This window comes from Rattus norvegicus, chromosome 15 (genome assembly GCF_021556685.1).
Source record: "Rattus norvegicus strain SHRSP/BbbUtx chromosome 15, alternate assembly SHRSP_T2T, whole genome shotgun sequence".
In the NCBI taxonomy this organism is placed as follows: domain Eukaryota; kingdom Metazoa; phylum Chordata; class Mammalia; order Rodentia; family Muridae; genus Rattus; species Rattus norvegicus.
Genome location: NC_141548.1, coordinates 39,452,492 through 39,477,623, shown reverse-complemented (window position 1 = coordinate 39,477,623; position 25,132 = coordinate 39,452,492). Strand labels below are relative to the sequence as shown.

The 25,132-nt window shown below is 47.3% G+C and overlaps 2 long non-coding RNA genes and 1 pseudogene across 5 annotated transcripts in view; 2 read left to right on the top strand and 1 right to left on the bottom strand.

Annotated features, from left to right (window-relative positions):
• Positions 1–6,184: 6,184 nt before the first annotated feature.
• LOC148000988 (uncharacterized) lies at positions 6,185–11,396 on the top strand. Its single transcript, XR_015638848.1, has 3 exons — positions 6,185–6,557; positions 6,910–7,283; positions 9,151–11,396. It is a non-coding gene; the product is annotated as an uncharacterized LOC148000988 (long non-coding RNA).
• A 3,020-nt stretch (positions 11,397–14,416) lies between these two features.
• The window catches only part of LOC148000985 (uncharacterized), a 67,858-nt gene continuing 57,142 nt past the window's right edge, over positions 14,417–25,132 (top strand). For all 3 annotated transcript variants that reach the window (XR_015638844.1, XR_015638843.1, XR_015638845.1), the window contains exon 1: positions 14,417–14,633. This is a non-coding gene — a long non-coding RNA (uncharacterized LOC148000985). The remainder of the gene's footprint in view (positions 14,634–25,132) is intronic.
• Positions 16,907–23,187, bottom strand: LOC148000987 (large ribosomal subunit protein uL6 pseudogene; annotated as a pseudogene). Its single transcript, XR_015638841.1, has one exon. The product of XR_015638841.1 is annotated as a large ribosomal subunit protein uL6 pseudogene (transcript).

Below are 25,132 nucleotides of genomic sequence, written 5' to 3'. Positions count from 1 at the left end.
AGCATTTAAAGCCACATCTGTTTTGCTTACTGCAACTATAACAAGCAAAACAGAAAAAAGAAAAAAAAAAAGAGGCAGAGGCGCAGCCGCGCTGACCGTCTTGGACATGTCTGACCTACTGAGCTGCCGCCACCCTCATATTTTTCCCCACTTAAGTCCCATCATGGGGAGGAAGACAAAGAGGGAGAGGGGAGAGCCTCATGAGCCCTGAAACTCTTAAAAGGAGAAAGACAAAGACAGTTTTGCTTAATTCAAGTATTGAGCAAATAGTGTTGCTTAATTGCTTTTCGAAAGAGACACTAGTGGCTATTCTTTTGTCACGTGGTTAATTTGTAAGAATGAGGCTACACAATAAGACACGGAAGCCACGCTGCTAACCCAAAACTAAACAGCCCGGTCCACATGCCCCAGCCCCACCACAGCATTGGGAATACGGCCTCACCCGAATTCTTAAGTGCCAACCAACCGGGAACCATAGGACCACAAGCCTAAAACCTGCTAACAGGGAAAAGCACAGAGTGAAAATGCAGAGCCCCATTGTAAAAATAAGTAAAATATATATTCAAGAAATGGGTGGTTCTGGGAATAAGAGTATTGATAAATTCTCAAATGGTCGTTCTGCTGTCTGACTGTTTTACAAGGGAAGAGCAGCCAAATGTGGTAGAACATGCTCATAATCCCAGCACTTAAGAGGCAGGAAGACCAGAAAGTCAGGCTTAGCCTCAGCTGCCCAACGAGCTGGTGCTGCCCAGAACTACATGAGACCCCACGTCAACTAAAAATAAATAAATAGAAAAGAAACTTTTCATTACTTCATGAACCCTCACAGTAATCGAGTTCACACTCCATCCCAGGCACCACGAATGTTCGAGAAACCCATAGGGAACAAAACCAAACCCGGATCTGTAAACATATCTGGCACTGAGCTCCCAAGCTGTGAGTCTGCTTGTGTATTCATGATTAAGGTGGGCACGAGAAGTTCAGATAAAGCCACATTGCGTATTACTCTGGTCAATATTTCAAAACAATTAAACCAGCATTCATTACTATTGACAGCACAGCAACAATGACCAAAGAGTTCCATAATGGCCCTGGCCACCACACGCCTTCTCCAGGAAGCTCTAACCAACCCTGACGGTCCCGGTGAATCCAGTCAGAAATCAGGCAGAAACAACAGAAATATGTATAAATGGCACAGTTTTCCCTACAACTGGGGGTGGGTGGGGAGAGGCCTTTAATTTTCACCCAATTTGGCTTTTCTTGCCTATAATTTGCAATACTGTCAAGCTACAAGTTAAAGATTGTGCCAGGTTTTCAGTTTTGTAAGCAAAGAAAGAAAAGTCAGCATTCTTTCTTTAACTGGGGAGAGTGTGAATGTGTGTCCCTGTGTTTATACCTGATGAAATCAGTAACATGTGAGGTTCTTGCTCAAGATTCCCCAAATTCCCCACTTCTCACTTGTGCGCTCACTTCTTGTCATCACATAAAAACCAAATTTCTAGTCCTGATGAAACTGAGAGGGACCTGGAGAAATAACTGTTTCCAGCTACGAATGCTGGGAATCACAGCAGTGTGATTTAGATAGAAGCTACTCACCACTCTTTACTGGATCCTTACTCTCACGTGACTCACATCACAAGGACGGCAAAGTGAATACTTTCATCCTGCACACGAATAAATCAAACGTCTAGAAAGGTCCCTCGCAACTGACAGCCAGAGGCAGCCAACCAGCTCAGGGGCAGGAGAGGTTACAGTGATATTGGTGAAGAGCTGGGGTTACTTCCCATTGGAGTAGAGGCTGAGTCCCCGAGCTCACGGAGGCTTTCCAGCAGCTCTGCCAGCATGGTAGGCCAACCAGCCTTCCCTAGACCTCACTGCTTTGTAAGAAAAACAAAATACTGAGATGGACTTTCAACTGTAAATTCTGGAAGACAGTTACACTGGGCCTTTTAAACCTCAGCTCTATTCCCAAAGCTTGGGCATGGGGAGGGCAGGGGGCAGGCAGCGATAGAAGTGGGAGTGAGGAAGGAAATTCAATGTACATGGTCTGCACGGTCTACCTTGGTGCAGCCATTCCTGAAGGCAATTTGACCCCATGGATTCAAGGCCAGAAAAAGTATGCCTGCCATAGTACTCAAAGACACACACAGCAAATAAAGGATATTTACCCAGGGCAGCTTTGTCCATGATAGAAAAAGACTGGAAAGTACCCCAATAAGAATTTTATTAGGCCAAGTATTGTGTGTGTGTGTGTATATATATATATATATATATATATATATATATATTTGTTCTCTCACACACATACATACATATATATATGCACACACTCACATTCACACACATATATACTATATATGAATATGATATACACATATACACAAATATTGTGTCACATATGCTTTTAATTCTAACACTCTGTGAGTTCAAGACCACCCTGGACTACGTAGCAAGTTCTAAGCCATCAGGGCCACATAAGTGAAACTCTGTCTCAAAATAAATAAATAAAACGTGGTGTCTTCTTTCTTAGACTATGGCATGTAAATTTTGTTAAAGACATGTTATTGAGCAATATTTAATGATGTAAGTTATATCAAAGCTATAAAAGTTAAGAGCACATTCAGATGGTATATTTGCTCATACTTCATTGTAAGGTATAAATGAGAAGAGGGTGCCTAGCCTGCAGGCAGCCCTGAGTTTGATCCACCACGGGGGGTGGAGGGGGGGTTGGCATCAATAAATCCATAACAGCATTACCTCTAGGTCAGTGGTTTTCAACCTGTGGGTGGAAACCCCTTTGGGGGTCACATATCATATATTATGATTCATAACAGTAGCAAGATTGCAGTTATGACGTAGCAGTGAAAATGGACTTTTGACTGGGAGTCAGCACACCGTGAGGAACTGTATTAAAAGCCACAGCATTAGGAAGGTTACGAACCGGCCGGTCTAGGTGGATGGAAATAGAAGCAAACTTGGGGACAAGAGAGCTGGTTCGGTGTAAGAGTGCTCACTGCTCTGAGGTGAACCAGGATCCTGTACCATGGGACCCAGCTCCCTTTTTTTGCTACCTTGAGCATCTGTGCATCTACTCATACTGACATACCCATGAATAGAAACAAAAATTTAAGGCAAAAGTAAATTTTATTTCCTTTTTTATGACTTTCTGTAGTTTTCAAACTTTTTTACAATGAAAATATATTTGTATAAGCAGGTGAAAAATGAACTAATTTTAAAAAAAAAATCAACCACATGTGTTATTCTTGCAGAGAAATGGTTTCTTCTATTTTGCCATGCAAATGCAACCTGACTGCCTCCCTGCACCCAAAAGGGCCTGAACTTCGACACGTTTTCTGGCTTCATCACTGAGTCCTTTTCCTGAGTTAGCAATGGCAAACTGTTACAGAAAATTAGACCATAAGAACCAAGTGTCTCCTAAGTTTCGGCTTAAGTGAATTAGAGTGTGTGTGGTCCAAGAATTTGTTAGTAAAAATGAACACCCAGGGGGATTATCCTGCCTTTGATTTAAACTGATGAAAGTGTTGGTGTTTCGTTCCTTGATTACAACTGGATTCAAAATGATGGTATTCTGTTAGCTCATCTGTTCAGTTGTTAAACGCTACATACCTCTTGTGTAGTGTCATGGTGCCAGGTCTGCAATACAAAGAAGGAAGGGCTGGTCTCTCATAGTCCAAAGATAGCACCTCATTCTTCCTTACAGTCGCCTTCAGCCATAGCTGTTCTTGACTCACTAGCCTTTGGGTCAAAGTTTCATTTGAAGGATCTGGAAAAATGGCTGAGCAATTAAGAGTGCACATTGCCTGTGCAGAGGACCCAAGCTGAGCTCTGTTCCCAGCACTCATGTTGAGCAGCTCACACTGTTTATAACATCGGATCCAGGGGACCTGATGCTCTGCTGGCCTCCAGCCTCCGGTCTCCAAGATACACAAGATTTAGGGCCTTGTTTGGGTTTTTTTGTTTGTTTGTTTGTTTTTTAATGGAAAATCCAGGCTCCACCCCCAGTAAATTTGCCTCTAGAGGAGTGAAGTGAATTGTACAGTTTGGATTTTTGTCTGTGTTTTTCAAGACAGGGTTTCTGTGTGTAGTGCTGACTGTCCTGGAACTAGCTCTGTAGACCAGTCTGGCCTCAAACTCAGAGATCCTCCTGCCTCTGCTTCCCAAGTGCTGGGATTAAAGGGGAGGGCCACCACTGCCTGGCATGAATTGCATAGTTTTAACAAGTCACCTTGATGTCTTCTGGGTTTGAGGAACAGGAAAGCAATACAAACCTGGACAAATACAGCTCAGTATGTTTATAGATCTAAAAAGACTGTGGACACCTGTTTCAGCCCATTTTACAATATGCTGTCACCTACGTCATCAATAGCTATTCTGAAGACTTGCCCTCAGATTCGCCCACATCAGGGTTAATTCCCTACTTTTTCGTGTGCTTAGACTCTTGTCCATCTTTGCAGGAGAATGTCAGGGCATCCTTTTAACACTGTAAGGGACCGTGAAGGTGGAGGTCGTTTGGTTTGGTGGCCTCTTGTCTTGTTGTTTGTTTTGTTTTGAACATGTTGTGTTTGACATATACCCATACTATACCTACATGCTCATGCATTTGGGGGACCCTTGGTCCTCCATTTTGTGGCTATACTTTGGAAGGCTGTTGAACCTGGAGGAAGAGACTCCCTGGAGGAAGTGAGTCACTGAAGCCAGCCTTGAGGTTTAGTAGCTCGCCCCCACTTCCTGTGCACTATCTTTTTTTTTTCCTGCTGAAAGGTGACCAGCTGCCTTCCTCACACTCCCACCAGCAAATATTTTTGTCCTTTTGACACAAACCTAGACATTATCTGGAAAGAGGGAATCGCAATTGAGAAAAACATAGGCAATGCAAGGCTGTAGGGTATTTGTTTGCTTGATAACTAACATGGAGGGCCCAACTCTTTGAAGCCGGTGCTGCTCTTGGTTAGGTGGGCCTGGGTTCTATCTGAAAGCAGGCTGAACAAGACAAGGGGAGCAAGCTAGTCAGCAGCACTCCTCTGTACCAGTTCCTACCTGTGATGTACTATGACTTCAGTGTTAGAAGATGAAATAAACCCTTTCCTTCCCAGGCTGCTTTTGGTCACAGTGTTTATTACAGTATTAGAAGATAGAGCACTGGGTACAGTGCAATGCTGTAGCCCCACATGCTTTACTTCCTGTGATAGTGGGGAGATTCCAGGCTAATCCCTTCCTGTATCTCCACTGTGCTCCCCACACTGTTCCTCTGCTCTTTGTATTCCAAGGATACCAACTTGTAACTAGCCATCCTCACTTCACCTTGGTCATGCCCATCGGTCCCCCATTATAGCTTCTCTTCCTCGTTTCTCCACAGAAAACAAGAATCTGGATCGTGAACTCTGTGGGGACAAGAGCTATCTTGTTCACTCTCCCAAGCCTGAGTTTCACATGCAATAGCTACTAAATAGACAACATAATTGTTAGCTGGATTACCTTCTCCCGACAAGAGATAAATAGAGAGTAAACAGGAAAGAAGCTTAAACACAATATTTCCAGCCAGGAGAATGTGCACTGGTCGCAGCTCTGGTCCTGTAAGGCTCTCTACCTCTAGATGGGCTCACTGGGCAAGAGCTACCCAGATGTCCCATTCCTCCCTACACATGCGCACACAAGGGGTCGGGGGCGGGGGTGGGGGGCGCAGTCCTGTCTGATGGATACTTTCATGCTTGCTAGGATCACAGGGGACTCCCTCCCAAGGGGGCCACAGAGGTCTCTTACCACAGGGAAGCCCACTTGCCCAGCACAGGCAAAACCTCTCCCGGTGACCCAGCAGTGTGATCAACACCCTCTCTCCCAATAAAGGAGACGGTGCCTTCATGTATTTATCAGGGGATATAGGTCTGTACCCAGTCCTCACTAGAAGGAGAGAACAAAATTTCAAACGTTCTTGGACAGCCCCAAACTCCGGCTTCTCAGAAGGCAGTGGGCCTTAAGTTCACTCACTGATTGCAAATTTGGAAAACTCGGGTCAAAGAGGAAGCAGGAGCTAAGGTCTGCCCAGAGGTGAATGGGCCCTGGAAAGACCCATGTGAATTCTCTACCTAAATTTAGTCTGGTGTCTGAGGCTTCCCTTCAGCCCTCTTGGGGTAAACCCTAAGGGATCTTAGGCAAGACCTTCTCCAGTGCCTGGAAGGCCTAGGCCTCTGAACAACCTTGTCTAGCAACCATGAGTCAGGCAAGGTTGCCTTCTCCCAGTGGGCTCCAGGGCTTCTGACCCTCACTTTGAGTGCTTCTGCTGACTGGCCAATACTGGCAGGATACAGAGAAAAGAGTTCTTTCCTTCCCTTCTCCCTACCAGAATTGTTAGAGCTCTGAAGTTTGAGAAGCAGTTTCCCCTGTGAGCCCCTCGCTCTCGGGCCAAGCCGCTCAAATACCTGCGGCTTCGCCGCTGCGTGGGAGCCCGCGTGGGTTTCTCTTCTGCCGCTTCTTCATTCTCCCTGGCTCCGTCCGGATACCTGCATGGCTGCGGAGTACCCAAGGGGCCAAACAGAGAGGTAAGGACACAATCAGTCCCGGCAGACGCGACCGGGTTGAACCCTCACGTACTCAGATGGGAAAGCTCTACGAAGACAATCCGTGCTGCTGCGGGGCTGCGGGGGAGTCCAGGGCCGAGCTCAAATCTCAGTTCTCAAAAATAAGAATATATCGTGGTCACGCTGACGCGAGAACCCCAAGTGACCGCAAGTAATCGTGTTCTGGCCCTCCCTGCGCTGCGTCCAGTTTGAACAAGGCACGGGGATCCACAGTTCTCCCGCAAGTAGGACTTTGACGGGGCTCCGGCCTGAGCCCCAAACCACAGCTCCCAGAATGACTCAAACGTTTCGGTTTTTTCCAATTCCGAAGCAGACTTGCTGCTCTGAACTTCCCATGACCTCCTCCGCACCGCGCTCACGGCTCCGCGAAAGTAGGAACCCGGCGCGGGATTCCGGAGAAGTCACAGTCGAGCCTCAGGATTGCAGACCATTGGAAAAGAGACCGGAGATAAGTGCAGAAAATTGATGTGTGGTATACTTTTCTAGAACTAGCGAACCCCTCAAAAGAGATGGTCCTGGGGTTGCAAATGCGCCCCCTCTATATGTGAAGAGATTTCGTAAGGGCGCGTGTGTGCAAACATTGACACCAAATTTTTATCATGCACGACGCTTGAATTTCGGTGTAGTGTTGCAGACAAATGCGCTGAGTTCAAGAACGCACCTCTGAAAGAGTTCCACACTGATTAGGTGAGATTCTTCTTTCCCGAGTGAATAGCCTGGATCCAGGGGACTGAGACCTGTTGCAAGAAGAGGTCACCTGCTATACCCTATACCTGCCCAGTGGTTTGTATTAAATGAGAGAGAGAGAGAGAGAGAGAGAGAGAGAGAGAGAGAGAGAGAGAGAGAGAGAGAGAGAGAGAACTGTGTTAATCCTCTGCTATTTAGAGAGCAGTGCAAAGTTGCTAGGAAATTCACTTTCTGTCTGTTCACTGCCCGTGAAAGGGCCACAAAGAAAACAATTCAAGACTAGGTGACCCTGAGCAATGTCACAAAGTAGTTGCTGCCAGCTCTCAGCCTCCAGGGTCTCCACATGCAGGACAGGAGAGGGGCATAGATGGGTTTTCCCCGCTTGTGGGTGTTAAACGCTTTCTCCCGTTTCCGATTTTATGCTTTTAAAATTGCACTTAAACCTCTATCAAAAAGAAAAGCAGCCAAATTGCTTAAAAATACAAATTGCGCTCTGACAGATACAAGGTCAAGATAGGTCAGCAGTGGGCTGAGGCCGCTTCACCAGAGATGCTAGAAATGAGTAACAACCCACAAATTTCGTTCTTACTAAAGAAACTGGTAAAGGGAATCAAAGGGTAATAGTTACTATTACTGTCGCTGAAAAAATTGAATTAATTTAATGTGTTTCAGATTTATATATATATATATGTAATCACAGTACTCTTATTCTGCCTAGCCATTTCCGTTAAGTTTTAATATCTTATTAAAGTTCCTGGGTAAATTTTGTGAGGTTTTTATGTGAGCGGAGATTGCCTTAACCAGAAGCAAAGCTTAATGTAATTTCCTCAGACACTGGGAAGTCTGTATCTTCTGCCAACATTTTGAAGGGAAGGAAGAAGCGAAAGGAGGTAAAGAGACTAAATGCTCAGTAAGCACCTACTACGTGCAGGCACCAAATAGGACTGGCTAAAACATTTTATTTCACATTAATAACTACCTATCCATAAAAGATATTTTTTTAAAAAAAAACCTGAAATTTTCATCTTCTCCCTCCAAACTAAGGGGTACAGCTCGCATAATTTTATTTTATTCGCAAGAATTTCGTTTTTAATACTTCCTTATTGGAAGTGAAAAACAGCCAAAGAAAATGAGGAGATCCATACTTAGTAATATTTAAGTTTTTTTTCAAAAACGGATTACACCGTTTAGTATTCATATTTGTCTTTTTAAAAAAGCGTAGTTGTGGCTTAGCACGTGGTGATTTTCTCCTAACTCTTTAAGTTCCTGTAAAAATAAAGCCCTCTCAGTTTTGGGAAGGAGCCGGAGCTTGTAATTGGGAACGCGTCGTTGTTGGGGGGGGGGGAAGGGAGGGAGGGGAGGAGGGAGGGAGGGAGGGAGGGAGAAAGAGAGAGAGAGAGAGAGAGAGAGAGAGAGAGGGAGAGGAGAGAGAGAGAGAGAGAGAGAGAGAGAGAGAGAGAGAGAGAGAACCCTGCTCACACACAAACAATGCACAATTATCCGTGGTTGTGCATTGAAAAGAACCAAACCCGGGTTGTTTTGCGAGGGTTTATAAACTTGTAAACTGAGTCATAGAGGTTGCCTAAGGTGGGAGGGCTACGCGTTGTCGTAGGAGATATGATTGAAGCAAGTATCTGAAAAAGAAAAATAAGACAGAAAGTGATAGTGGAGAAAGGGGAGGGGGAGAGGAGAGAATCAGGTGGAAACGAGAAACAGCATCCAAGAGCTGTAGGAAGCAGGCAAATCTTCAAATTTTTAGTTCTTTCAATTCATGGGGTGGGGGAAAGTCTCACTATAATGGGGATAAATGGTTGCCTGATACAAGTCTGTTATTCTATTTGGGCTGGGTTTTTGTTTGTTTTTCCAGACTATCAAAAAAGTTATTTCGAGATACAACCAAATGTTTCGACTGGGTGATCGAAAGCCAGGCGAAGCATTTCCTGCTGTGATTCTCTGGAGTTGACCAGCCTTGCACCCAGCGCACCCCACGCCTGGCAGCCTGAGGAGTAGCGTCCCGCAGATCACGCCGGAGCAGGCGGGGTGGGGACACAAAGTTCAGATGCCCTCGGAGGCCTGGCTTTAGGCTTGCTTTGGTTTTCTTCGAGAAGGGGAAATGGGCGTAGTTCTGTGAGGATTTTCACTTTACAAACTTGGGAAACTCTGGGTGATTCAGCCCGGCTTGTTCTGGTTGCCGAGGCTCCCTTCCTTCTTGGAGGGTCCCAGGAATGCAAGCCGAGGGGTGCTACTTTCGATGAGCCTCCCTCTCCCCAGCCTTGAATGGCGACCCGCCTCCGCCGGCTTTGAAGGCTACTTGGCGACCTCGGTGCCCCGCGCTCGGCACCGGTCCAGCCCCGCTCAGGGAGAAGCCCACAGGGGAGCCTCTTCCCTCGTAGCGAGTCAGTGCACCGGCACTCCCCGGACATAACTGTGTCCAGGGGCTCCCTACTGCGGGCTCCATTCTTTTCTCACCCTCGTTTTCTTTGGAATCACCCCCCAACCCCCAGGAGCAGGCACTCTGACCTGCAGCCTCCGCTTGCTCCCTGCTTAGCCCACCCGCACCACCCCCGGACCCTACCCGGACACCGAGTGAACCGTGTCACCGTCCCCACACCCCACTGCGTCGCGCCTTTTTTAACCGCTTCAAGGTTTCCTGGGCTGGGCGGGCGGGAAACGGCGACTTCGGCTCCTGCCTCTTTCTAGCCCCTAGCCCACGCCGAACCCTCGCCAGAAGCCGGCTGGATTGCGAAAGAACCCGGTGGTGGGCGGGGGTGGAACGCTACCCCGGGCCTTGTGGAGAGTTTGGCAAAGTCTTGGGTACACTAGTGCTTCCCCCAAGGGAGTTTTCTTCGCCTCGCAGCGAGCGCGGTGTCCTAGGTTTTTAGGTGCTAACCGCAGAGGCAGTCTCATCTCCCTTTCTCCAGCCCGCTCCAGGACGTCTGATCTACAACCTTAAACTTTACCCTTCGGTTGAAGTCAGCAGCAGCTTAGCGACCCCGGCTGAGACCGAGGAGAGCTCGCTGCTGGAGGGTTAACTCAAAAGCTCCGCGACCAGAGGTCGCCTGAGGCCCTGTGGGTCGAGGCCAGGCGTGCTGTTTGCAGGAGGAATTCCAGGAGGACTTTAGCAGGGCATGCAGCCGGCTAAAACAGGCGTTCCCTTTTCCAGACCATATTCCTCATAAACTCTAAAGCCAGATGCATCGCTTGGGTATGCTCCCATTTCACCTCGAGAGGCGTGGATTTATTTCCAAACTGGACTCCACATCGAAGTGTCTGACGCGGGTTTCAGTGGCAAGCGCAAAGGACAGGGGTTTCGATGGCTCTAAGGACTGCCCAAAGGGACAGCAGTTTGAGCGTTTAAGTCTTAATTTTAGCTCAGGCAAAGCATTAGCTATGAATGCATGGGGTTTGTTTGGGTTTTTTTTTTTTTACTAAAAAACATAGAGTGTGCAATTTTTTGAAAGCGCATGCTTTTTATTTAGAAGGAATAGAGGGGAAGATCAACTTCACAATCACAGATGCCCAATTTAGCAGCAACACCCCCACGAATATATGGCATTTGCAACAGAGAAAAGTAACCATATAATAAGACCAAAGGGCGAACTCGGTAAACGCAGACCTTTTTAGAATCTCTTGAGTCAAAACTAGCTTTTGTGCTGAATAATTTAATATCTTTAAGAAATGGGGGAGAGGTAAAACCAGAGCGTAAGAGTCTATTTCATAGGTAGTTTGCCTCGCCCATGGAGAGGGAAGAAAGGGTAGCGTGGGCCTTCCTTTTCACAGTTAGGGCTTTCTGATCTTTACTAATGTGGTCCTGGGGGTAGAATTAAGAAACAACACATTCGGGTTGGGGATTTAGCTCAGTGGTAGGGCGCTTGCCTAGCAAGCGCAAGGCCCTGGGTTCGGTCCCCAGCTCAAAGAAAAAAAAAAAAGAAAGAAAAGAAAAAAAAGAAAAGAAAAGAAAGAAACAACACATTTTGGAATGACAAAACAGTGCCAGGAAATCAACTCTGCCTTTCCAACGTTCGACCAAAAGAACTCCACTCCGCGGCTCTAAAAGGCAAGGCCGTTTCTTGAGTCCTGTGGTTAAATAAATTATTGGCGAGGCCGAATCTGAACAATGCAGATGAGTACAGAACTCCTACTCTCAGGTTTTACAGAGCGAATGACCTCCGTGCAAAACAGCCTCTGAGCTGCTGGAAGGGTAATGGCTGTCAGCTAGCTAAGTCCTTAGTCAGGTGTGGGAGAGCAGAGCGAGCACTCCAGTAAACCGCTTCCAGCAAATTCCCCGAGACTCTGTAGGTCTTTCTCACCCTGGCCCAGACCTACAGAGACTGCTGCAACAAAGGTGTTACTAAACAGAATAAAGTGTGCGGTACGGAAAGTATGGGGGTGGGGTGAGGGTGTACGCTGTTTCACGACGTAGTTGTTTCTCCGTGGGGGAAGAAGGGGAAGTGAGGACACATTTTAGCTGACCACGTTGACACCAGCTGCCATTCCTGAGCGCACCAGTTGTGTTTCACTGTGCGAGGATGCCTTCGCTTAACTGCTAAATTCTGCAGTCTCTAAGTCTGCCCTCCCGCCTCTTTGAAACCTGCCTGAGGCCGCCTTTCTGACTACAGAGGCTACTCCTCTGAGGGAAGAGGGATGCAACTAGTTTCGTGAAGTCTTTTAAATTGTGTAGACCTTTGGTAGTTGCGTGTGGGCGGGATGCTTATCCAGTTTCAGCGGGGCCTCGAGTCCCAAGAGGCCTTTGCGTGCCCTCGCCTGCGCTCCTGCCGGAGACTCTGCTAAAAAATCTGCCTGTAGAAGCCAAACTCACTCCAATGTCACACTCCTTTACTTCCGCAGGGTCCCAAATAGTCTTCAACTTCGAAGCCCAGACCAAACTTTCCACGCAAGAATGGTGTACTGCTGCTATCCACGTTCGCTTTTCCGGAGATGGGGGAGGGGGGAACCCTCGCAACCTAGGACAGATCCTGGCAACTCCTGGGTTTCCTCCAGCAACAGCTCCCCCCACCCCACCCCATCTCTGCCAATTTTCGCGACCCTACACTTTGGTCTGCCCCAGCTGCCCCAGGGAAGTGGCTCTTACTGACTCGCCTAGAGTGGTTTCGTTTTGCTTTCCTTCTCTCCCCTCCGTGGCTAGGAAGACCGTGAAAGAACAAAGTAGGGGGTGAGGGGAGCCGGTGTCTTGACAAAATAGCTGAGACACTGAGCCTTAAGTCAAGGGACGGGGTAAGGCAACCATGACCATGCTTTGACAAACGCTAACCCTTGCGGGGGTGGGAAGGATCAGCAGGCCCTGACTAGTTTACTAAATGCAAAGAAACATAATTTTTAGATATTGGTGTAACCAAAGTGTGAAAGAAACGAATCTGCTTTTTTTAAGAGCTTTGTTTTCCAAATGCTAAAAAATGAACAGGGTAGAAAAATGGGAAAGCAGTAGCTTAGGGCCTTTGGGTAAATTGCAAAGAGGACAGGAAAGAAAGAATGACCTCCCACCCTAGGCTCTGCGTGCCCCAGGTGTGGGCGACCGAAGCCGTCAGGCCTGCAGTTCCAAACTTTAGAAAGGAAGCGACCACTGCAAAGGTTCACTTTATATTGTCTCACTTCCTTCTTTTAGCAAGCGCACACACAGCAAACTTGGAAGCCATGTTCTAAGCTTTAGAATCTAGGTTCTCCTTTAAAAAGGGAGAGAAAAAGAAACAAAAAGAGAAAAAGAAAGCGGGCCTAAATCTGGAAAGGTTTCTCAACTCTAGGCATATCTATTTCCTCCCCAACTAACTCTTGGAAAAGAAAACCCTACCAAGTTTTGACCCACCCCTCTACCCAACTCCCCCCCCCCTTTACCCAACTTCCATGCCCCTCACTGGGGCTAGGGGCCCGTGCTGAAGTGTGGTGGTCCGAACTTGGGGCGGGGGAGTTCTTCTAGATTGTTTACCACTCTCCAGTTGCTGGGAAAGGTCCGACGCGTTTCCTGTTCTCATCGAGCTCAGCCTGTTTTCCTGAACCAGTGAACTGGTAGCTAACTTATATTCTGATCCTGAAAAGTACAACTGCGCTCTAATTCAACCACTTAGGAAAGGGACCAGAAGCTACGGAAGTTAATAACGCTTAAACTAACCACTTATGTTTGGCTTTATTGTAAGGTCTTCTTTTGGTGTTTACCGCACTTTTTGTTTACACGGAGCCCTCCGCCTAGGCTTTAGGCCAGCAGGGCGCTCAGTTTCACTTCGGGGTTTGGAGGGGCCTATCACTTCGTCCTACGGGTTTAAAGGCAACTTCTAAAGGTTTGCCCCAATCACTCCTGTAACAGAAGAGTAAGTCTTCAATAATCGCGTTCCCTTGTCAAGGATCTGATGCGCAAATTCCCTGGTCTTAAAGCACTAGGAAAGCGAGAAGGAAGCTAGCGTGAAGCTAGCTGCACCTGCGGATCCAGAGCGTCCGCCCTGCGCTTCCCGCGCCCCGCGCTTTTGCCGCCTGGAAGCGGCTAGGAGCCACCCCCGCACCCCTCACGCCTGTTGGCCATCAGTGCGGGGAGTGAGGCCTAGCAAGCCAACGCCTGCGGGTGCCGCCGCACGAGGGGGCAGAGGGACTTGTCCAGGCCGTGGGCTCCAAAGCGAGGCCCAAACGCGCGCGCTCTCTGCAAGTAGGGCGGTGGCGCTCCCAAAGACGGAGTGGGTGGGGGTAGAGACGCCCGAGCGAGCGGGACGTTCGGCGCCACTCTAAGCAAGGCGTGGGTCCGTGGGATCCCCCGTCGAGTGGCCAGAGTGTGGGTACCCAGGTCATGCACACCACCCGGGCCCGCGACCCCAGCCACAAGCTGGGGAGCGCCGCAGGGCGGAGGCCGCTGCCACGGAACCAGGCGGGCGGCGCACAGCCCGGGGGAGCTGGTTTTCCCGGGAGGGCACGTGACGTGTTGGCAGCGCTCGGGCCCAGGAGGGGGGAGGGGGAAGTGGCGAGCCGGAGGCCCGGGGGCGGGCGGCTGGCGCGCTGTGTACTTAGGTCGTGTGCTGGGGCTTTTCTCTCCTGGGAGCGGGCCGAGGGGCGGGGGAGGGGCCACCGCTCCGCCTTCTTCTTTTCGCAATGTTGACGCAATCTATAAATAGTGGAACAAAAGGACCAACTTCCTCGGAGCTTTGCTGAAACTGCACAAAAAATCGAGCTGGGGGGTTCCCTGGTCCCCGATGTTGGGGCGGAGAGCTCGGCGCCGAAGGAGGGGGCGGCGCAGACCGGCCTAGGGGGACACCTGGCCGAGCGCAGCCGCCGCTCCGCTCGAGCCCTGCGCTCCAGTGCCCCCACTGGCTGGAGAGCTCGCCCAGACCCGGGGTCTTCCACCGTCTCTGACAGGTCAGTGCGCACCGCCCCTTTCGACTCTGGCTTCTTTTCTCCCTCTACCAGGCTCCACTTTTAGAAGGAAACCGTGGCGGGGGTGGGGGGGCGAGGGGGGAGGAAATAGAACGAGGAGCAGCGACGGCCAAAAAAAAAAAAAAAAAAGCTGTAACCCCGGCGTGCACGGAGAGAAGAGAGTGAGGGGCTCCAGGAAGCGATCTGCGCGTGGCTCCCTACGGGAGACGAAGCTCGGCAGGGCTGCCCGGCAGAGCGGGCCGCAGAGTGAAAGGAGGGGGCGCCCGGGAGGCCGTGCGTGTCTCGATCCCCTTTGAACGCAGACCTGCAGAGTCCGCCTAATCCACGGTGGGAGGAATGAGTGGAGAACTGTTGTCGCCGCCGCCACTGCACCCCCGAGGCCCACGCACCCTGAGCGCCTGGATTTGGGGACAGGGTTTGAGAGGGGGTACCCCGCGCTCCAGGAGCAGAGACCTGAGCACGGGAGCCCGCAGCGTCGCCGTAGGTGGGGGCGCCGAGGCAAGGGGAAGGCGGAGCTGGCTCTGTTGACAGCAGTGAGGGAGCAGGGAGGGCGAAAGTTGGGGAGAGGAGGCGGGAGAGGTGGGAGTCTGGTGGGGGGGAGGGAGCGCGCGCGCGGGATTCGGAGGGGCGTGGATCACGTGATGGGCAGCCACCCCCGCTACAGGCTGGCGGTAGGGTGACGTCACCACCCTGCGTGCAGGGGGTGGCACTTCCGTTTTCTTCCCCCCCAGGCTGCTGCTCTTAAGGCTCTGCACCCTCGTGAGGGTGGGCAATAGTTGGAGGTTATCAGGTGGTTTGGCCACAGCCGAGGGTCCGGCGGGGGTCCTGGGGGAAGATGGTCTAAAGCTCCAGCGGGGCCACCCCTCGACGCTCCCCATTGTGTGCAGTGGGCGAGGGCGGTGCCGGGTGCCAGGACCCCCGCGGCTCCCAGTTCCAAAAGGACGGGGAGGACTCTGTTCGGTCCAGGCGGAATTTGACCACTAGCTGGTTCCTGAGTCCAGACTTCGCTATCCCAGGGACTAGGATCTTACTCTCCTGACTAACCTTTTGGGCGCCAGTTCTATGGCTCTGGTCCATGGCCCAGCTTGATGGGTATGGGTATGTGGTCAATCTGTCACCACTGGAGCGACTCGATTCCAGCAGTCCTTAAGAGCTATTTTGAGTAAACTCTGGGTTTTGGTGACTCAGCTCGGTGAGCGGCGCTATTTATAGGTAGATGAGTTAAGAGCAGGGAAATACGCTTCGCGGGGATCGGTCCGCCCTATCACAGCAAAGATCTCTATTAAGAAGCAACAACTTAAAGTCTTCAGAAAGAAAACGATTTGGTTCTTAGAATCTATGTTGTAAGACATTGGTTGGGAGACTACTTAGAACAGTGAAAATGGAGCATTTTTCCGAAGTAAATGGAGAATTTGGGGACTGTCATGACTATTAATTGGCTTTTGAGTAGAGGTTACCGAACCAGGCAGGAGAGGAGTAAAGACCCAGGGGCTCTCCCAGACACCTGGAGCATAGAATTCCCGTATTGGAGAGAATGAAATAAGGGAAAACTACATGCTGACAAAGTCCCTGCACAATAGTCTATAACAGGAAGGTGTCCATGACATTTATCTATCGTCAAAAGTCTGGTCTGGTGAGATTATAAATTTCATGTTTATCACCCAATTTCTTCCAAGAAAGCACAACAAAAAACTGTGCTTTTCTTCCGGCGTGTGTAAATGCACCACTCTTAAGTTACTGCTTGTTTGGGTTTTATGGTTTTAATTCTTACATTCCCACACTCTTCCTCCAGCTCCTGCTTTAGAAATCCAAGAGGCATATAGTGTGAAAAAGATTGTGAGGTTGCCTGGGGTTGGCAAGAGTTGGGTGAGCTGAGCTCTCTTAGCTTCCTCAGCTTTCCGTAGGTAGTGTCACCTAGGGTGTCTCTTGAAAGAAAGATGGTGACTTCCTGGGTGGTTAGGTCAGCTAAGAATAAAAACAAGTGTCCAGAAGAGAACAGTGCACAGTGGGGCCTGCACAATAGATGTGGGTCTGGGTGCTGAGTGGGTCTTGAAAAGGGACAAGAAGGAAGCTGGGCAGATGATGAGGGCCTTCATTATTCAGAATAATCATGCTGAGGAATTTGCATTCGTACCTGAATGGAAATGTTTATTTTTACTTTTTTTAGCCTTTTACAATGAACATAAATGCTTTGAGGGGAAAATGTTCTTTTTCTCCTACAAGTCAACAGAAAATTTAGCACAGCATTTCAAGATTTATTTTATTTATTTTATGTATATGAGTACACTGTAGCTGTCTTCAGACACACCAAAAGGTGATGTCAGATCCCATTACAGATGATTGTGAGCCACCAGGTGGTTGCTGGGAATTGAACTCAGGACCTGGGAAAATAATCAGTTCTCTTTATCGCTGAGCCATCTCTCCGCCTTAGCATAGCTATGTCAAAGGGTTACTCTGCTTTGTGAGTCAGTTCTTGTGATCAAGCATCAATCAGTTCAAAACCTGTAAGAAAGGGAAAACCTCCGGAAGATGTTCGATGGAAGTAACAGTCGGTTGTGTATGCCGTCAGGATCCTGGAGACTTAGATGGGAGGTAAGAGAATTGTGAGCTAAGATAGAAACTGTTAGAACCACCGCCATGTACCCAGAGACAGCAGGGCTGGAGAGAAGACCCCAAGAGAAGTCGTTAGCTGTTTGAGGTCAAGGGGTACACAGTCTTGTCTTTGGGTGAGGAGGTATGGACCTCAGGGCCAGGAGAAGAAACACATCCTTTACATTGGGACGGGGGTGGGGGCGGGAGTGGGGGTGGGGGGACCTTTCCCAGAGAGGTTGGTATAAAGTCTGGATCTCTGCAGTCTCCGAAATGGAGGCAAAGAGGGCCAGGAGGCTGTCTAGTTAGCTAGGAACTCCAAGGAACACTCACTCTTAGGGCAGATCTGGAGCAGGAGGAGCCTTGGCTTTAAAGACAAGGCTAGGTAAAAGTGATGATGTCCTTAGTGTATGGCTCTAGTCCTCCATGTCTCTAATCCTTGGTGCATGGCCGTAGTTCTGTAGGCCATCAGTCCTGCTACCTGAGAACGAAGAGAAGTCTGTTGCTTCCTTTCTAAGACCAAGAAGAGCCAGGCATGGTGCTTACTGCCTGTAATCCCCTTGGGAGGCTGAGGCAGGAGGACTACTGTGAGATCAAGACCAGCATGTACTACAGAATATGACTGTCTCAAACACAATGGGCCAAAAAGAATTCCACTCTCGGTGGAAAAGAAAGTATAAGAGTCTCTGTTTTCACAATAAATGCTAAGTCAACAGTTACCTGGTAAATGGGTTTAACTCTATCTAGGGAACTAAAAGCAACACCATTATCAAGGTAAATAACATGTTCTTTAAAACATGGTATTGTTTACAGTTTGCCTTAAACTTCTATCTACTTATTTATCTTTCTTTGGTGTTAGATTAAATAGGCTTCATTTTTAGAGATAAAAATAGCAGTTGAGCTATTTTAATAATTCATATTCTCTTAAAGGCAATTCAAAACACTTTTGTAAATGCATAATTATACTTACGAAACACTATACATTCAAAAACACTATACATTCATACCATACACATTTTAAAATAAGTACAGCCCGGGGCTGGAGAGATGGCTCAGCTTTTAGGAGCATGTAGAGTTCTTCCAGAAGACTAGAGGTTGCTTCTCAGCACCCATGCTGGGAAAGTTGCATGCGACTCCCATTCTAGGAACACCTGGTACCTCTGTGGAACCTGCACGCACATATATGTGCACATGCACACACACACATATACATATAATTAAAAATAACAAATAGCTCTTTTAAAAAATAAGTACATGCAGATAGTGAGAAAATGTGTACTTGTGAGTCCTTTGTAGATCACTTAATTTTTTTTTTCCAATCCCAAATTGTCCCCAAAGAGCCCAAGTTGTACTTGTGATCAGGATCTTGTTTCTGGAGCTAGGAAACTGAGGTCTCACTGCTCAGCCTGCTGCACGGTTCCCTTCTCAGACACATGGATGCCATCCAGAACCTTCCTGATAGCCTTGTTTCTAACTGTTGTGGCTGAAGCAGAGCCGCTGAATTTGAAACAAGCTCAATATCATTTCCTTCAAGGATTAATTCATCCCGCAGGGCTTGAGAGACAGAGCAAGCAACACCCGTCCTCATCCGAACCCCGTGGATGTATTTTTCACCCAAGAAATTTAAGATTTCAACCAGAGACCCATTCTCCTGAATAACGACGTTGATGGGGAAGTGAGCATCCACAGACCTCATCTTGTAATGGAGGCCCAGTGTCACACCCTTGATCATGTTCTGAACGTGACTGCAGATGCTTCTGACAGTGGCCAGTTCTTTCTGTTACCCCACCACTTGTCAACATGGAGCCTTTTCTTTTCCTTTCCAAGAAGACTCAGCTCCACATTGATGTGATTGAAGTCCTTCCGCAGAGCTCCTCTAGGGCCCTTCACAGTGACTGTGCGCCCCTCAGAGTGATGGTGACATTTTCTGGAATGCGGCCGACAGTCTGATTGCTGCGAATGGTCGTCATTCTCCCAGTAGATGGTGCCCACTTAGTAATTTTTTTTTAAGTAGCTTCTTAAAAAGTCCTTTCTAAAGTTTCTTATACAACAGTGATTTTTTTTTAATGGATACCACATCCACGTTACATTAACATACTTTGTTATCAGGTCCCAAACCCTTAGACTTCCCTGTGATGTCACAGCTGCCATGGAGGCAGCCCAGAGGAGCTTAAGTAAACACTTTCAGATGACATAATGCAATCCTGAAGGAGGAACAGCCTCAGCCAAACTCTGCCATACAGATTGTTTCTCCGTATGCCCGAATGCTTGCTCCCCTGGTGTGATGGCAGTTCGTGGTTGCCACCTTAACTACAACTGGAATCAAATAAAACCCAGATGGCTGGGCACACCTGTGAGGGATGTTTTTCTTCTTGATTAAATAATCGGAAGTGAGAAGGCCCACTTCTAGTCCAGTTCTTGAGATAGGAGCACACACATCTAATCTAACTTTGAGGTGGGAAGATCTACCTTTAATCTGGGCACGCCTTTTTACTGGCAGCCAATAAAGGAAAAGGGAAGCTCACTGTAGCTCTCCTCACAAGGTAGTTCCTTCACAGGCATTAGACCAGCTGAGACATGTAGCCTTGTGGCCTGAGTACCACTTACTGGATTTGTGACCTTCCTTGGTAAACAGCCATTGTTGGCCTAGCTGGAGCACAACCTGTAAACCGTTCTACACGTACACATACATAGTTCTACACATACACATACATAGTTCTACATGTACACATACATAGTTCTACATGTAGTACACATACATAGTTCTACATGTACACATACATAGTTCTACATGTACACATACATAGTTCTACATGTACACATACATAGTTTCATTCTGAAGTTCTGTTCCTCTAGAGAGCCTTGAGTAATACAGATTTTTGATACCAGAAGTACTAGAACGGCAGAAATATACAGATGAATTTTTTTTTTCGGAGCTGGGGACCAAACCCAGGGCCTTGTGCTTGCTAGCCAAGTGCTCTACCACTGAGCTAAATCCCCAACCCCATGAATTTTTTTTTTTTAAGTATCTGGATTAGGCTTTCCAATTTGCCAACAAATTACTGAAGCCTCTCCTGGAAACTCAGTACTGAAAGTCCGTGGTGTGAACTATTTTACAGATTTAAGGAGACAAATGTATTCAATTGACTCACCAGTTCTGAGAGGCAACAGATTTGGTGAGTCTGTACATAAAACTTTTAACAGTTTGTGGGAAAATGATGGGGCTGGTTGGTTGCTCCCAGCATCTCTGGATAAACTGACAAAGGAAAAGAATGAGCTCTGTTATTTAAAAAAAATTTTTTTTAACCAGCTTCTAGCATTTTGGAATATATTGTAGGACAGTGAATCCAGGGGTAAAATGGCCAGCTCTGTATGCACAGAAGCAGTCTAAAGGTTTATAAGTGTGCCCTGGAAGTGAATCTTCTCTCCAGCAGCCATTACAGCTTGCATTATAGAAAATCAAACCAAAGCCCTCATTATAAGGTTGGCCAAATTACAGTGAAAATTCAGATCCTAGCATTTGGAGGCTGTCAGCTGTTAAGTACGAGCGTTCATTGGTAAAAAGTGGACTCCTGTAACTTGGGGGGAAATGTATGGGAGGGTCCTATTGAGTCTGAGATCTCTGCATGCTGAGACTCCCGGGGGTTTCTCTCACCCGAGGAAGCAGTCTACAACTTCAGCAGACGTGCTTCTTCCCCCACCCTGAAATACTGCCTCCTCCGACTTTGATTAGGGAAATTAATCCTTCCTTGTCTGCTAAGCCAGCAGTGCGTTTCTCTGAAAAAATTGTCAGATAAGACATTACCGCTATCCCTCAGTACCCACCAACAGTTGCCTCCAGACCCAAAACCAGTTAAAACCAAGCAGGCCCCAACAAGGAGCTAGAAAGTAGTCCATGAGGTGGTGTGCTGTACTACTAAAGAGCTTTCAGGCAGAAATCTGGAGACGATGTATGGAAATGGATGTTAAGGCTGAGGGATAATGGTGGAAAGAACATGAAACGACCCAGAGTTGATTAATATGGACCCAGTGAGTTGAGATTCTAGTTTAATATGGAAGCAAGCCAGTAAGCAGCACCCTTCCTTGGCCCATGCATCAGCTCCTGCCTCCAGGTTCCTTACCCATTTGAGTTCCTGTCCCAACTTCCTTCAGTGATAAACTATGATGTGGAAGTGTAAGCCAAATAAACCCTTTTCCCCCAGCTTGCTTTTGGTCATGGTGTTTTATCAAAGCAATAGAAACTCAAACTAGGACACCTGGCTACAGAATTACTGCACACTAACAATAACATGGGAGGAAACCAGAAGTGGTGCTCAGCTAGCTCTAGATGTCTCAGATTGAGTAAGAATTGAGGAAATTATTTCCAAGGCCATCTAACGAGTGTTTTCTTTCTTTCTTTCTTTCTTTCTTTCTTTCTTTCTTTCTTTCTTTCTTTCTTTCTTTCTCAATAAAAATAAACTTAATAAACGGGCACTTAAGAATGTAGCTGCCTTTAATCCCAGCACTTGGGAGGCAGAGGCAAGTGGATCTCTGAGTTCAAGTCTACAAACCAAGTTCCAGGACAACCAGGGCTACACAGAGTAACCCTGTCCCTATAAAACGAAAATGAGAGAGGGAGAGACAGAGAGGGAGAGAGAGAATAAGAATGAGAATGTAACACTATCCTACAGTAAAACTGGCACACTAAGGTTCAAAACCAAGCCATGATATTACTGTCTTAGTTACTTGTCTATCACTGTGTTAAAGCACCATGACCAAGGCAAAGTCCTTATTTGTGACTTACAATTTCAAAGAGTTAGACTCCATGACCACCGTGGCAGGGAGCATGGCAGGAGGCATTCAGGCACCGTGCTAGAGCAGTAACAGAACTCATTATCGAGACACAACCAGGAGGCAGGGGGAGGGAGACTAAGAGACTGACTAACAGACACAGAGACACACTGGGAATAGCTTGGGCTTTTGAAAGCCCAAAGCCCATCTCCACAGGCACACTTCCTCCAACAAGGCCACACCTTCCAATCCTTCCCAAAAAAGTTCCACCAACTGGGAATCAAGCATTCACATATATATATATAAGCCTATGGGGGCAGTTCTCATTCAACCACTTACAGCTAATAACAACAATGTTGTAGCTATGGATAATTAAAAGTCAAGTATGATCTAACTGTTCATTAAGTAGAATAATTCAAACTCCTTGTGTTATTTTTCTTTACCTTTCTACGGTAAGAATACCTTTCTGTGGGTTTAAAATGCAATTTGGACTGTTTGAGGTACATGCTCCCATGCATGTGCATGTAGAGCTTAGAAGAAAATGTTTGGGTATCTTATTTTGTTCTTTACCTTGCTCTTAGAGACGGTCTCTCACTGAACCTATTTTGACAAGATTGGCTGGCCAGCAAGTTCCAGGATCTACCTGTCTCTAACTACCAACACAGGAGTTAGAGCCGGTATGGGGTGTGGTCATGCCAAGTTTTATGTGGTTCTGGGGATTCAAATTCATCCCCCCTTGCTTGGATAGCAAACGTTCTTGCTTACTGAGCCATCTCCTAATCCCTATGGTTTATTTTTTAAAAGGAATATTTTCAAAGTCAACTAAAATGCATATTTTTTATCATGTGAACATATTTTTTATCATATTAAGCATAAGCCTTGATGTGTCTGTTATGAATAAGACCAAAAATTCATGGATGGGGTTTGAAAGAGAAATTGCTGAGCATTTAGGAAAATATTTCTGTGCCAAAATGACCTTAGTTGCTAAATATTGAAAGTAAAAAATATTACTATTTTCTTCATATTTCAAAATTAGAATCACCCCCATGAAAAATATGATTACAAGATGTTTTATGTTTAGTTCTTTTCTGTAATCTTAATTTCACTGGTCATTTGGTTTTCATCTATGTTCAGATGCTATTTTTGCCATATATATAAACATATACATATTATAATGCATGTATAATATATTCATATATATATTTGCCTTTTGCATTTTCTTCTTATGACATTATTTTATTTGTATGTGTTTGTGTGTGTGCCTGTGTTTCTGTTGCCATGGTACACATGTGGAGGTCAGAGAACAGCTTGCAGGAGTCCATTCCCTTCCCTCCACCATGTGGATCCTGGAGATCAGACTGAGACATCAGGCTTGGCAGCAATCGCCTTTACCCACTGAACTCTCTTGTTGGCCACCGTCTCCATTAACTCCTGGGTGGCAGTCACTTTGATGTGATAGTTTAAGGTTCTGCTACCTTTGATGAAAAGTGCAGATATTTTTATTTTCTGATACATAATTGCTTAGAGGAAGGGCAAGGTCAGCTAGAGGTCTTCCTTTCTTGCACATGATTGTGTCTTCTGCCTGGAGGTCTGAAAAGATTTTCCTTCCTTTCACATCTGATTATCCACAGTATCCAAGTATGGGAGCACATGCCTCTAATCCCAGATCCCAAGACGTGCAGGCAGGAGGATCTAGAGTTCAAGGGCAACATCAGCCTGGACTACGGGAGATCTTATTTCACTCAAACAACAAAAACAGCCTAACCAGGATGTGCCTCAAAATTGAAGCCCATTTTTGTTTAAGCGTTTTCTGCAGATACAGTTTGTTCACGAGTTTTGGGAAATGCTCTTCTGGTCCATCACCAAGTGCAGTGTTTTTATCTCACTTGTATTATGTTCTAGATGAGTGAATATGCATTACGTCTTCTGTCTTACTTGGACAGTGTCTTCTTGGCAGGTACTTTGGTCTGTTTCCTCCAGTATTTGTTACGATCCCTACAGTTCCTTAACTCTACCTGTTTCCTGGAACTTACTGAATACCTTAACTCTGAGCCAGGGACCTTTGCCTCTATAAAGTTTATATTATATTGCAATGAGGAAACAGTGTGACAGGGAGGGGGCCCGGGGTCATGCATCAGATGTCAGTGAAAATCATTTTATGGCTGGGCTCACCACAACATGAGGAACTGTATTGAAGGGTCTCAGCATGAGGAAAGCTGAGAACCAGTGCTATCGATGGAGTTGTTAGAAGGCTGTAAGTCCGACTTTGAGAAGAGAACTGCGTAAAGAGAGGAAGTGGACTTGGCAAAGACCCAGGCAACTTAGCCACAGAGAATAGTGTGTGCAAAGGCTCTGCGGAAGAGCACTGTGTTCAAGAGCGTGGGGCGAGCCGGGCTGAGCATCTTGCTCAGTGATACAGCGCTTGCTTAGCATGCCAGGCACAGGGTTCCGTCCTCACAGCAGTAGCAGTCATTTTTTTAAAGAAGCCTAATGAGTTACAAAGGAAACGATGGGAGATCGGGAAAAGCATGGGCTCAATCACAAAATCTGGTGGTCATAGAAAAGTCTGAGTTTTGCTCTAAATGTGAGAAGCATGCAGGCGGCTGAGTAAGAAGAGGCACAGAGCAGAAAGAATTGTGTCTCGCCTGGTGTGAGCACACACTATTAGTCCCAGCACTCAGAAGGCAGGCAGGACATGGGCAGGAGAATCTCCATGAGTCTGTGTGGGACCTGCCACTCTGCAGGGCTCCTGGGGAGGTGAAATGCACAGCTGGGTGGGTGCTGGGCTTCATGGGAGCACACAGACACCAAGACACTGCTGTGGGTGGGCAAGTACAGCCTGAGATGTGAGAAATTCAGAACTGATATATTCCTGACCCCTGGGCACCCAGTTGCCACTGGGGGCTGTCAGGAACAAAGTGCCAGGAGTCCACAGGCCTCAATGAGGCCAGGATTGCTGGGGGCCCTTGGGCTGACCGAGTCTAACCCTGAGCTGGGGCTGGGAGCTTCTACTTAGCTCTGTGGTAATTGTCCTAAATCTGGTTTCGGTTGGCTGGAAGCACGGTTGGGAGACCTTCTATGGAAGACCTAGGCAGTGGTGCTGTAGGTGAAGGCCTTCCCCA